The following is a 14,433-nucleotide window of genomic DNA, read 5'->3' as shown; positions in this document are numbered from 1 at the left end:
TGGAAGCAACTTGCAATAAAAAGACAAACTCAATGATGAGATCAAGTGCACCTTGATGAAGTTTGATGATACTTAACTGAGCAGGGAAGTGGACACTTTGGAAGGGAGAACCACCCTACAGGAAGACCTGGATAAGCTGGAAGAGTGGGGTAACAAGAACCTTATGAAGTTCAACAAGGCCAAGTGTAAGGTCTTGCACCTGGGATAACATAATCTAGGAGTATAGCACAGGCTGGGATCTACCCAGCTGGGGAGCAGCTCCATGGAAAGGCACCTGGGGGTTCTGGTGGACAACAAGCTCAATACGAGTGAACAGTGTGCTGCTGTGTCAAAGACAGACAACAGGGTGCTGGGATGCATCAACAAGGGCATCATCAGCAGAGATAAAGAAGTCATTATCCTACTCTACTCATCACTTGTCAGGCCACATGTAGAATACTGTGTTCAGTTTTGGTCCCCTCTGTACAAAAGATGTGGGCAGGCTGGAGAGGGTCCATAGGAGGGCCAGAAAGATGGTCAAGGGATTGGGAAGCCTGCCATATGAGGAAAGGCTGAGAGAACTGGGTTTGTTCAGCCTTGAGAAGGCTTAGGGGAGACCTTAAACCATGTTCCTCTATTTAAAGCGTGGCTACAACAAAGATGGAGAGTCCCTTCTTACAAGGAATCCCATGGGAAAGATGAGGGGTAAGGGGTACAAGTTACTTCTGAGGAGATTCCGATTAAATGCAAGAGGAAAAAGTTTCACAATGAGAACAATCAGCCATTGTAATAATTTCCCCATGGAAGTGGTGGATTCCCCAACCTTGGCCACTTCTTAAGATTCAGCTGGACAGGGTGCTGGGTCATCTTGTCTAGACAATGCTTTTGGGAAGAAAGTCTGGACCTTCAGGTCCTTTCCAACCTGGTATTCTTTGATTCTATTATTGTATGCCTGCTATGTAATTTGATTAAAACAAGTAACAGACTACTGTCCCTGAGAATCTAGCAGTTCTAAAAATATGATCTATACTAGAATTATTTTTAATATCAAATTTCCCCAACTGAGAGTAATCTTAACTACGTTGCCTTATCCTCTAAAAATAAAATTTCTATTTCCATGAATAATTAATCCATTTGGTTTTAATGCTACCCAGACTGATTTTCTTTTTCCCTCTATTTTTAATTTAAAAACAAATTCCTGGACAATCTGAACACAGATACCTTTTGATCTGCTTACCTATTGCTTCTGTTACTGCTTCTCTCAATATTAATTTTTGGTCTGCACTATTTTTGGTGGGGGAAAAAAAGGATAGGAAGAAATAAGTAATTATATGCTCAAGCCATAGAGAACTCATTTAAATGAATAAGGAAAAAAAGCACCAAGTGAGAAACGGGTGAATGTAGAAATTTCATTGAAAAGAGGAATTTAGCTGTCTAGAACTGACAGAAGGGCTGAGAAAGTCAGATTGATACACAGGTGTTTGCAACTTCCTTAAGGAAATATTCTTATTACTTTTGCTGATTGACCCTCTTGAAAGATGAACGTTGTTGTTTTCTGCTTTGTTGGTAGAGGAGGAAGGAAGAAAAAATATCAGAGTAACAGAGAACATTCTTATATTTTCATATGAAAACCCTGTGTTTTCTCCTTGGTTTCCATGAATCCAAGGGATTTCGCTTCAAAGACCTAATAATGAATTTACCATGCTTCTGTGTTAACACAAGGTACTGAAAACTATAGGAAAGTAAGCAGGGATAAAATTAACACCACACAAACTTCTCAGAAATAAGGTTAATATATTCCAAATCTCCCAAAAATACTAGAATCCTTCTCATTTTCCCTTGCCAGCTAAATGCCAGAAGTACTCAACCATTTGTAATTGAACTGTCAGCATCACTGGACTGATCATCTTTAAAAAAGGTAAGTAGTGTGCCAAGAAAAGTTTCTGTAAGATTCAAGATTCGGAAAGAATATTTTTTAAGAATGTCTCATCTACACCAAAATAAGGAGTAGAAGCTACATCCATGTGAAACATTTTTCTATATGTAAAATTAGTGATCTGAAAAGTCAATAGAATTGCATATCAATATTTGTTTTCAACCTCGATGACACTAAAATTGTAGTTCATTAGCGTAGCTTTCCACATGTATTTCAGCACTTCAGGAGATAATACCAATCTCTACATGTGTGACAAAGCTTGACTTGTGTACATTAAAATGCCTTGCTCTGTAGCACTGCAGCATAAGACAATCTCAGACCTCACTTGCATTGAGTAGCAGCTATGAAAATGCACTGAAATTCTTTCAGTCAAAAGTTCACATTCCTTTGATTTTTCTGTTCCTTCTGTCACTCTCTCCCTAGGGATTTAGAAAGACCCTAGTCCAATAACCACTAGGCACTTTTACTTCCTTTTGTATATGTCTTTCAAAAGAAAAATAAACTCTGGTATTCAAAAGAAAAATCAACTCTATCCTCCCTCAAGTTGTCCATACCTGAAACCTATTGAGTCCCTCTTGAGCAGCCTTACTTCATCCCTCTTATCTCTCTCCTGCCTTCAGGTTCCTTCCAAAGAAGAGATCAGTGTGGCCAGGTTACAATCAGCTACTGTCCCACTGAACAAGCACAGGCTTGTTGAACAGCAAGAAAAACACATTTCTTGCTGGAATAAATTGATTGTAACTCTTTAAATTGTTGTCTTGAAGTGTGCATAATCTATAGGAATTTTGTGGTAAATCTTTAAGCCCTGCAACTTCTTTGCAACTTTCTACAAGCTTTTTTATACTTTTAGATCTGAATGTTTTTTTATATCACACTATTTCTACTGTGTGATATACTCAAGCTGCTTTTAAACTACTTTTCAGTAGTGTAAATGTCCATAAACTGCTGATAGCAGATAGTAGTCTGAGAGTAGCACATAGTACTGACCCCCTGAGAAACACTTCTTTTTAAGAACTTCTTGTATAAAACACGTATGTATTTGGTTTGCTTTGAAAACTACTGAGTGCAGGGGAAATGGGTTACTCAAATTTAGAGGAGTTTTAGCTACAGTTATGCTTTGTGGAAAGATAAAGCCCTATGAAGAACAGCACGCCCAGTATTTCAGTAGTCTATGGTCATCTTATCTAAAAGCTGCAATTTATATTACTCGCCAAATAATCAGTAACTTTGATTTTGGAATCTATTGTTGGCTATGTTGGCTACTGCCACTTCTAGGAAACTGCTGTTGAAGATGTTGTTAAAGGAAGACTTTAAATCTCTAGAGTGTGAAGTGCCAGTCACATATCAAAGAGAATCAACAAAACTTTAATTTAGTGTAGGAGACCAACAGGAACTGTGAGCCTATACTGCATATCCTGTGTTTTTTTAAAAAGTGCTTGTCCTGTTCTGTTTTGTGAACACATTAAGTATTTCATATTTACTCTCCCTGCTTAGATAAACTGTATATCATGCTTTGCTATCTATGCACAAAATAACATGTTTTTGTCCAGAAAATCAAACAATTGACCTGAGTAAAGAATTGTGTCTGAAAGCTAGTGTATTCTACTCTACTAATTTCTAAAGTTATATATATATACATATTTTTCTCTCTAATCTCACCTGTGGCTTCAGAAGATCGTGGCTATGACATTTTTACTCTCAGTAATGTTCGGATGTTTGCACATGGTATTTATATGTAGTGTCTCCATTATATGGAGATATAGGACTCCAGTTGCCCACATGTGGCATCTAGTTTCATTTGAGTTGGCTGGGATAGTTTGCCTCCAGCTGTCTCTTCATAGGGGTGCTGATGTCTCAAATCATGTGTCAGTTTTTTCAGTCCTCTGAAGATGTCATAGATAACCTAAGGTGTTGCCTGTAACCCAGGGATCCTGCCTTTAGGTCAATAAACTCAACACTATTCAGTTGATCAACTAGCAGATGGCTGTACTCAGAGGAACCCTACTCCAGGCTCCACTGTCCTTCATCTCTAACTCAAGACTCTTCATTAACTACCTTTCCAGTGACTATAGTAAGAGCTGAGACATCTAGCCCATGATGTAGACTCAATCTTCTCATGGTAGCTCCATGGGTTTAAAAAAAAAACCAAAACACACCTTCAAGATTATGTAATAGCACATTCTCTCAAGATTTTCTGTATCAGGTAACATCTGCATATTTTTTCACCAAAAGATCTGGTTTTGACATGTTCCAAAATTCCAAGCTCCTAAACTGACTATAAATACTACAATAAACTTCTTATCAATAACTCATTTGACCTGACTTTAAAGTATTCTGTTTTCATTTAGCTAGTAAACTTAAGAGTCAACAGAAACATCAGGAATGTTCAGACAGTGATTGTGGCGGGTGGAGGAAGCAAGCAGCCGATTCAATGAATGATAGAGCAAGCTTCCACTTTATTGAAAGAAATCACACCTTATATAAGCACTCTACAATACACTACTTGTAACTCTATTGGATACATTTAAGAAACTACATTATAATATTTCAGCCATTGGGTACATCTAAAAGGTCACACTGTAATACCCCAGCCCCTTGTGGCATTTCTGGTATGCATAAACATCTTTCTTCCTGTGAACCTGCTTCTCTCCCAGGGCTGTTTACCTCTCACCCCCAAGGTCATAATGCGCCCCAACTTATCTCCTTGTTATCATCAATGTACGCTGGGTTTTTTCCTCTGTTTACCTCATGTGGCTGTGACCGACTTCTGCAAGCCTTTCTCCAATAAGTGTTCTTTGTCAATTTTATTTTTTTTCCAAAGATCACCATCGAATACAAAACCTTACTTACCAAGGCAAATAGAAAAAAAAATACATCATCCATATATCCTCTCTACTCCACACAACTCTAGAAGATGAATATTCTTAAGTGCTACATCATACTTTTTTGTTTCTTTTTTAAAATCTGAATTCAACACATGGCAGCACAAGACATTACTAACTATATTAATTCTAAGCTAGGAAGATGTCTAATACTGCTTTTATTGAAAATTGTTTTACATGATCCAACAGCTGACATCATAATAAAAGGCCTTCATGAATACCTTGTATACGGCAGTTTTTCAGAGAACTGTAAGAATCAGGGGAGCATGAATTAAGTATAAAAGCACAGAAATTTAACTTCAAGGATGCTTTGACCCTAAGACTAGCGTTCAAATGTATTATCGCACAAATGGTATAAAATTTGGTTTATAATTAATAAAAAATTTAAAAATCCCCACTCAGAACTATTCTGGCGTACAAAGTTACAATCTTGAAGTTAAAATCTGTTCACTTTTTGATAATACACATTATTTAAGAAAAAAAAAAAAAAAAAAAAAAAAAAAAAAAAAAAAAAAAAAAAAAAAAAAAAAAAAACAAACACAAAACCAACCCCCCCCAAATAAAGTAGTAAATATTCCTGACTTTGATACAGGCTTTGTGGGTTTTTTTCTCCAAACTAACACTGTCTGGTACATCAGAATGAACTTCTCCCACCAGAAGCAATTAAACCTCTTAGTCTCTTTAACAATGCATTCTTACAGCTTTAATGAATAATGTTTGTTGTGACTTTGATATTAATTGTTATTAAAAGAAGAATACAAAGTGGATAGGTGTTTGTTTATTTATTTCTCATGATAATTTTATGAATATTCATTTTATTTCAAAGAAATAGTGACTTTAAGAATTGTAAAAGTTTTTTTTATTAACTCTCTTAGGAAAAATTCCTAACAATAGAAGATAAAATTATTAAAAGTTTCAACTTAAATCATAACCTACCTGCACATAATTCCTATTGATCTGGTCACAGCATTTTTATAGAACTTCACTCAACAGTTTAATCCCAGTTAGCATCCAAGCACTTCTTGGTTTGTCTCTCATGCAATTGTCCTGCTAACCAGTGCAAGGCAGAAAGTAAAGGCTCCCTACCTCTTGGATAAAGAATTTGATCAAAGGTTGAGTAATCTCAAATTGATAAACTCAGAAGGAATGACAACATCTAAACTGGAACAAAAGACTTTAACAGCTGAACAAAAAATTACATTGTTACACCCAAAATGTCTTTATGGTCAAAAAGAGAACACACCTTACATACTGAGCAAAGAGTTTAGCATTTGACTAAATTCTTCACAGGTTAATCAAAATTCAAGAACAATTGTTATTTGTCTAGTGACAATGATGGTAGCACAGCTCAAATTATCTAATTATTCCTTTTAAAAAAATCTTAATTATTGATGGCGTTAAATTTTTAAATTGATAAAGGACATAAATGTACTCATATCAACCCCTTCCATTATACTCACTTTTCCAGTGCCCCTCTGGGCCCTATAGCTGAAGCTGTTATTCCTGAAGAGGGGCTGCAATGAAACATCAGTATTCAGAGTTCTTTGCTGAGACATCAGTCTAGGGTCCACTTGGACTTGATTTAATTGTAAAAGTCAGTGTATCAGAGCAACAGACAGGACTCCCAACACAGGAAAGAGTACTCCTAAAGTGAGTGGGTTTTCACAGTGATACTACAAATGCCCATTACCTAAGTGACTATAACATGCTAGGAGTGATGAAGCTTAAGAAATTTCTCACAGCACATATAATCAGGTTTCATATTATATTCCTGTATTGCTCCCTTCCCAGAGCACGGTTTTCATTGTCATAATGAAACATTTCTATTAAAGTTTTATAATGAAATTACTCTCATTGATCACCCAGATATAAAAGCAGAAGAAAAACCACAGTTTTAGAGATTAATATCACTGTCTTCCCTTTTTTGAATATTAAAATAACTTTAGCATATAACTCATTTTCAGAATGAATACTTTATTTCTTTGATATTTCCTTTATGTTGTCCTCTCCTCTGGGAGAATTAGGTATTTCTTAATCTGTATGAGCAGTGTTCAAACTTTAAGTATGAAAAAATAAGAGTATAGTAGTAAATTCTGATACAAAATTAAAGAAAATATAGTCCTACTACAGGTAATAACATAACCTTTAAATTACTGTATTTTATCATTGCTTTGAAAACAGTGTTGTTTATTTTAGTGATGAATTAGTACTCAGTAACTTCACTAGTCTATGAGAGCATAATCTGATGATAAAACTAATAGATTAATATTTTATTCTTTACTCACATGCAAGATGAAACAACTTTTCTGCAGCACAAAATGCTCAGGCATCTAAAAAAAACCCCAACCTGATTTAATCTTGATTACAAAAAAATGCAAAACATTCACAGTATTTCCTATATTGGGCATTTTCTTTTTCATATGAAGCCATTTAATATACACATTGTCTACTATAATGAATGTTAACTGTACTTGGAAGGCAGGAATGCAAATAGCTGGTATTACAATACATAAAATGCATAGAAAATATAGGATATTACAGTCCTGTTTCACCTAGTATGAAACCCCAGTGACAGCATTCAAATACAGTTTCTTAACTGTTTTACCATATTAGAATCACAATACAATATTCCAGAATCTGGATTCTTCTGCATCTTTCTTTAGTTATTCCTATACCTCTTGGGACTATATTTCAAAATATTCACATGTACAGAGCATAAGGAAAAAATAGGGCAGATTTCAGACATCATTTGTGAAGGCATCCTGTTTGGGTCTACTGTATCAAAAAATATTTATGAATTTGACAATTAATATAATTAATATAACTAATATAATATAATTAATATAATGCAATTGATATAATGTAATTTAATATGATTAATATCATTAATTATATATAATTGAAAGTCTAGTAGGTGACATATAAGCCTATGTAACTTGAAACTGTTATTTAATGACCTTATAATCAAATTGAAATTAAAAAAAAAAAATATTATTGTTAAATATCCCATATATGAAAATTATTACTGTTCCTGTATTAAGCATATAATTTCAATCCTTTTTAAATGTTGAAAAAAAAAAGGGGGGGAGGGGAATTATTTTTTTTTCTTCTGACCTACTATCCACAGATGAAGAGTACAGATTCAATATTTTATATACACAGTACACTTTTCACTCTAGTAGGGCAGGAAACATAATTATGAAGGCATATTTTAATATTTAATTAAGTAAACATCAGAATATAATAAAGTTACCTGGAAAAAATCCTGCCCCCAAACCCACTTTACTGGCTCAGAGATACATTGCCTTGCCAAACAGAAACTGTATAGACTTCTGTAAGCATCCCTCTTCTTGTCTCAGACCAGCCCAACAAAAATTCAGTGGAGCTAATCCAGAACATAAAGAAAGGATAAACCCCCGAAGAATGCAGTGTATAAACATGTTGGATATACACCTCAGTAACTAAATTAGTGGCTTCTCAGACGCTGGCTGCTGAGCTCTTTCTGCTAAACTTAGGATGTACTCTCACAGCTACCATACCTCATCCTTTCCCTTCTGCAAATAGGAGAGAACCCTTTTTCTGAATTCGGGATAGTTTAGAAGGTGCGCTCCAACAACTGATATCCTTCATCAGTCTATAAAATGATTTATTTCCATAATTAAATCCCATTCTTTCCTTACCCAGGAGCTTCAATCAGACTGAATTTAATGCAAAACAGGTTTGAGCGGTCAGTGCTCTCTTTGTTTCCATAATACCATGACATATCAGTACAGTGGAAGAAAGGACAGAGAATGACACATAACAAACCTTTACACCATGAAACAAGTGATTATTTCAGGAGGTAAAGGGATATGGGTAGGAGGGATGAAAAATGAGTTAACTGTAAGCATAACTCAGATGCAAAATGATCTGTATTTGGCCCTGAGGAGAAGGTAGAATTTCAGTTTTTAGTATTCCTTAGATAAGAAGATGAAAAATCTGCTTTTTTACTTCATCTTTCTATCATACACGGCTATATGTGATGCAGTTGGCTTACACGATACTCTCCACACAATTCAAAAGTGCAGTCATACTGCTGTATTCTGTACTTGACAATATATTTCATTGCTAGCGGATAGACATCTCAGAAAACTAGACAAGATGCTAAGCTCTTCGCAAAAACGGTACTAGCCATTATATCTTTGTCACAAAATCTCTTAATTCAGTACACTATAGTTTGAAATCCCTAGCAAATCACTTCCAAATAAGATACTTCTAAAACAACACCACAGAATCACTGTGGTAAGGGAAAACTTACAGTCCCTAAAAGATTGGTAATCTTATTCAGTTTCATGTCTTATCAAATTTGCCTTGGACTTCTGGGACGTTAAGGAAAAAAAATAACAGTGAGAAAACAGTTATACTCTTGAGCTAAGGAAAAGATGACGAGAGAGAAAAAAAGACTATAAATAAAATCACAATTCTTGCTAAGAACGTTCTCTCTTTGATAAAGAGAAATTTAATAAAGTATAATATTACTTTACTCTTGATCAAGGGATATTGTCTCTCTCCAAAATAAAGAAACATAGTAGATAAGATCCTTTCTCTGTCTATCTTACCACTTCAGAATGAAAAGAGGAAAATAAATCTTTATTAAGTCTTTTAACACAATTTAAGCACAAATTATTTGCTTTTGTCCTGGTTCAGCTAGGATAGGCTTAATTTTCCCCAGCAGAGAGAGAGGGGGAAAGGATCTCCAGGCGGGTTATTCATACCATGCTGAGGGGCGGTAGCGCGGGAACGTTTTCCTTTGTGGCTTTGGTGACAGGGAGCACATGGCAGGCTGTCTCTAACCATTGCGGTATTTCTCTGTATATCTTTTGTCTTGTTTACTGTTATTACTGTTTATTGTTGCTATCATTGCTACTGTTGTTGTTCAGATTGTTTATTACACTGTTGTATTAAATTTCTTCTTATTTTAACCCAGGGTTTGTGCCCTACTTGTGCCCAAGGGTGGGGGAGGGACAATGGCAACGTGGTCTCCAGTCCTGGCAGGGCTTAAACCAACACAGCTTTACTTCTTGAAAATGAAGAGTCATATCAACTGATCAGAACATCATCATAAATGTATCCTCAGCACTTTGAATGTATTTTCTTTTAGAATTTAAACTGAAAGTTAAAGAATACTAAATATGATTGCTTAGATCTTACAGAGCTTCACAGAGACCCCACTTTCCAGTTTCTGGTAGTGTCTACCAAGGATGCACATGCCTTGAGACTAAGCATGGAAGACTAGCTGAGTTTCTTCCTAAATAATTACTGAAACAGAGCTCAGATTTTATTGAATCACTGGGTATATGTAAAATTCCAGAGAGCGTTAACACATGGGTGTTATTGAATAAAGTAGTACTTGAATACAGTCTTCATCCCTCCCAGAATTACTGGTTTTGTAAGTACTACAACTACTATAAAGAAATTCTGGAAATGGAACAATACTTTTTGTAGACATAGCACTAGCATGCTTGCCAACTGACATCACTTTCCTCATAATGAAAATCAAGGTCTTCTATACATTTTAACTTATTTTGGGGAAAGAAATAAATTGATTGCATTTTAATTGTGTTCATGTTACATACCATGGTTACAAGACTGGGAACTTTTGTGAGATATATAGGTAGCATCATAGTGCAAATAATTTTCTTGTTTTAATTAGCCAAGAAAAGCCTCAGGAGCAACGTTTATTGTTGTGAAGTATGTGCTAAGCAAAGTTTTTAGGGTGAGTTAATATCTTCTTTTCAGACAATAAATAGAACCAGAAAAATATGCTCATTTAAATGCATACAGTATTTCAGACTGAAAAATAAACAGCAAATTTCAGACCTTAAAAGCACTGTTATGGTTGGATAGCATCTCAGTAACACCACATGCAACAAATGGAGGACAAAATTATGCATAAGGAAGTTCAGAAACAAAAGAATGGGAAAGAGTACATTAACAATTATTATAGTACTTTCTAAAATACTGTTTGCTTTTTTTTTATTTTTATTTTTTTAAAGAAGGGAATATTTTAGTTTCTTTGGTTATTTTAATTTCTATGGTTATTGTGAATAGTGTGGATCTTCACAGTATTATTATGTAGCTGTGCTGACGGGTTATATGGCACTATAAAAACCATCCTAGAAGTCCCCAAAACCTTGGAATAACAAGTATCAAACTAAACTCTCAAGAACCTGTAATCTTTTTCAGAATTTTGTTCTTTAGAGTAAAACCACAGGTGCATTAGGTTTAGACCATTTTAATTCATATTACATGTTTTGTAAGTGGCCATTCTTTTTTCTGAATTTTCAGGAAGAGATTCTTCTGGCAAATAATTCCAATACCAAAACGATGTTTTAGACAAGTTTTGTCTTGCAGACTGAAAGCTCCCCTTGCATTGTGCTAAAGAAAAATTACTACATGATGACACTATTTTTTTTCTAACTCTGTTCTAATACTACCTTGCAGTTTGATGTATAATCTGAAGTGATAGTCCCAAAGGTGTTCACCTTCCTCAGACGAGGAGATGTATATAAGAAATATTTCTACAGTCAATACTTTATTTTATCTTCTAAAACAAAGACCAAAGTCTAGAATTTAATTCTGGTAGCTAAATCACAGGAAAATGATGAGGTATTTTCTACCATGAATGCAGTTCTAACATCAACATCTGTAATTCTACCATAATGCACAATAGCTATAAGAAAAACACAGTTATTTTACAAATACTATTCATATACATTTTAAATATCTATTTTAAGTATGCATTTAAATGTAAATGGACACATCTATAATTTTTATACTGAAATTAATGGAGAAGAGTTTTTAATGTTATTTGTAGTATATTAGTTATTTTCCAAAGTGCTTTTACATTGAGAAAACTACATAATGATAAAATTAATTTTACCCTAGATATGAAGGGTAAGTGCCCTAGAGATTTTTGTACATACAGTGAGAGTTAAATTAAGGAAGTACCTTTCTTGGGGTGGCATGATTACGTAATGTTAGGTTAAGAATTCTATTCAATAGACAATTCTATTAGCAATGTGATGAGCGGCATCACTGAAAAAAGCTGTGTTTGGAAAACCATGTCACATTCATGCATTTCTATGAATACTGCCCTGAAATGCATCTTATATCATCATAATGGTAAAACTGCAGCCCTAGAGGTACAAATACATCACTGCGATGGTGTCAGTTTTGCTTCAGAGGCAGTTCCACAAAGTGTTCTTGCCCTTTACCTCATACACCGCTTACACTTGCTCTTGTCTAGCTCCAATAATAGCAAAATTTAAATTCGCTCGGGGAGTTTCTCCTTTATGCATATGGACATGTAGTTATAACACTGATTAATCACTGGCATTGTAAACAATATTTATCAGAAGCACACATTAAAAAATTATGTGAAATATGTTCAACTTCACAGATAAGCATTAATTATTATAATAGATTTTGAGACCTCGGCAGGTCATTTGGAAAAAAGTTATTAAATCTTTCCTAGCTTATCTTGAAGTTATCAAAAAAAATGGCATTAATTATTAACAAGATTTATTAAAGAAAACTGTGAAGAAGTGCAGGTAATGATTAATATTGCTGCTTAGATGGCAACACTATAGTACTCAGCTAAAATTTAACACCAGAAAAAGCACCACAGTACCAAGTCAGCATGGCGTCCCGTAAATGCTGGGTTATGACATGCTTGTAGAGCAATGGAATAGAGTATCAAGGGTCAATAAACAGAGACTGTTCTTGTTCCTGAATCAAATGTCATCTGTCTTACAAACTAAGTAAATGATGCATCCATATCTAGCTTAACAGGTGAGGAATGGAGAATCCCAAAGACAAACTTCTGAAGGTGAGTTTATACCTCAGAATAATTTCAAGATTGAACAAAGGAAATTTGTTAGGAGATGTCTACGGAAACTGCCTATCTGAAGAGGAAGTGTAGTAAGGCCTTGTACTCATGAAGTCATAATAGACAGCTAATGTGTAAGAAATATTCGAGAAGCGAAGAGAAAGGGCACTTCTTCCTGTAATCAGACAATGTGTACCACAGCTTGAAGCACGACGCCCAAGCACATCAGTCTGAGGAGATCCCAGAACAGTGACAACTATGAAGGCTGCAACATATTTTATAACAATAGTAGGGTGGTTGTAGAAATTAAACACATGGCCTTACAGGATGAGCTATTTATAGTTATACAGGTCTCCTCTCTCACTGGTGGCATTCACACAAAGGAAACCCATCTGTACTTCACTCAAGCATTCCTGAAAATGCTTCTTTAGAGTTGCAAGTAATGCCTTAGCATATACTTCATTCCTATCACCTATGTCTATTCTAAATAGTAAGTGGACCATGAGAGGCCAAATAAAGACATTGCTTGCATGTTATCAGTGTTCTGATGTACTTCAGTCCATGTCATTCCCTTTACTTGTATAAGATATTAAAGAAACAAATCAGAAATCTGGGGATTCCTGAAGAGGGAAGCCAAGGTCTTCTCATCCATAGAAGAGATCATCAGATTCAAGAGCACTTTACCTGCCACACTAGAGATTTCAGTCTTAATAACAAATGTTTGAACTCTGTCCTATCCATTTCTACTGAAAGCTTTCTACTAAATAAATATGAGAGAGTATCTTACCGAGTTTCAACACAAGAACTGCAGACACAGACTTCAATTAAAAACATTTTTAAGAAGAGACTCATTTTACAAATTTGAAAATTAAAAATAGGTGGCTAATTTTTTTTAATTTTCTTTCCAAAATTGGTAATTGAATATCTAAACACAATCCAAGTTTGGAAATCCTTAATAATTAACAAATTGAACTGAAACAATGCTTTCCATTGTATATCTGATCAAAGGAGATACAAAGAATAAGTTACAACTGAGTAGAGATGTTTTCACAGTCTTTGTATTGTCCTGACCCCTATCCTGTTCAAGTACATTGGAATTTCATTACTACACTTATTGGAAAGAGAGTGAATGCAACAATGAGCAGTCTAGAAAGTGTAACTTTTTAAGATAATGAAACATAACTACTTAAACCTAGAGAAAACAAAATTATATTTCTATTATATTTTCCTCAGTAACCAAAACTAACTCTGTGTATAAAGTGTACAGTATAACAAGGGAAAGGGTCAGGAATCAGTAATTATTCCATCTTTTACACATTTCTAGACATTCATGAAAAGTTTAAAAGCAGATACATTCTTATCCTATAAGTGTAAATCAAAAGTCATTGCTCCACTGAGGTAAATTAAGCTATTTGAAAATAAACCCTATGTAATTATCTTATTTCATGGAAATTTTTCACCTACTAAAAAAACACACAATACAAAGCAGCCACTCATCAAGGAAAGAATTAAGCCAAAGGGTTTGGTTGCATTAGTCTATTAGCTTTTTATTTGTCTTCATCACACATTACACCATTCAAAGATGTCAACAACATAGTGCATCTTTTTGCATTTCTTTAACAAAAGTTGCCGATAATTAATCCAAAATCCTTTAACAGTGCTGATGGAAATGAAAGGCAGACAAGTATATTTATAACAGAAAGAACACAGAACTGGCAAATGGACTAGCTGTGACTGAGACTCCCCTTAATTGTAAGTATATGCAT

This window comes from Athene cunicularia (genome assembly GCF_003259725.1).
Source record: "Athene cunicularia isolate RWA chromosome 2 unlocalized genomic scaffold, athCun1 chr2_part1, whole genome shotgun sequence".
Taxonomy (NCBI): domain Eukaryota; kingdom Metazoa; phylum Chordata; class Aves; order Strigiformes; family Strigidae; genus Athene; species Athene cunicularia.
This window is presented reverse-complemented; position numbering follows the sequence as displayed.